The sequence below is a fragment of the Corylus avellana genome, chromosome ca2 (genome assembly GCF_901000735.1).
Source record: "Corylus avellana chromosome ca2, CavTom2PMs-1.0".
Taxonomy (NCBI): Eukaryota; Viridiplantae; Streptophyta; class Magnoliopsida; order Fagales; family Betulaceae; genus Corylus; species Corylus avellana.
The window spans coordinates 13,651,729-13,652,219 of NC_081542.1; positions in this window are offsets into that span (position 1 = coordinate 13,651,729).

The window sequence follows — 491 nt, forward strand, 5'->3', positions numbered from 1 at the left end:
AATACAGCAATGGGTGAGGAGGGGCTTTTGTTAGACTTGGGTAGGGAGGGAGTGTTGCTTGTGGATTGTGAAAAGAGTCACAGGTTCAGCTTTGGGCTGAACTTGTGCTTGTTTGTATCTTTTAGTAGTGATCGATTTCTAACCCTGGCTTTTGTCAGATTTGAAAGAATTGTTGTTAGAAAGTCCAGTCCTGTTTCCATGTTTAGCATTTTCAGAAGTCTGTATTGAGTTCTTAGGGAGCTTGATTTTCTTGTGTGAAACTCTGCTTATTATGTATGATTCAGATTCAAAGGACCTAATCCTTTTTAGCATTGTAGTTGGAATAATGGTATCCATTATGGCATGATGACATTCATGGCTATCGTTGTAAACAGCTTAGTAAGATGGGTTCCATGTTTAAATCTTTAGTCTTGTGTCACTCTAAAAATGATGTAGCTTTTAAAATTATAATTGAACTTTTAAAATCTCTTTTAGGATTTTAAAAGTCACCT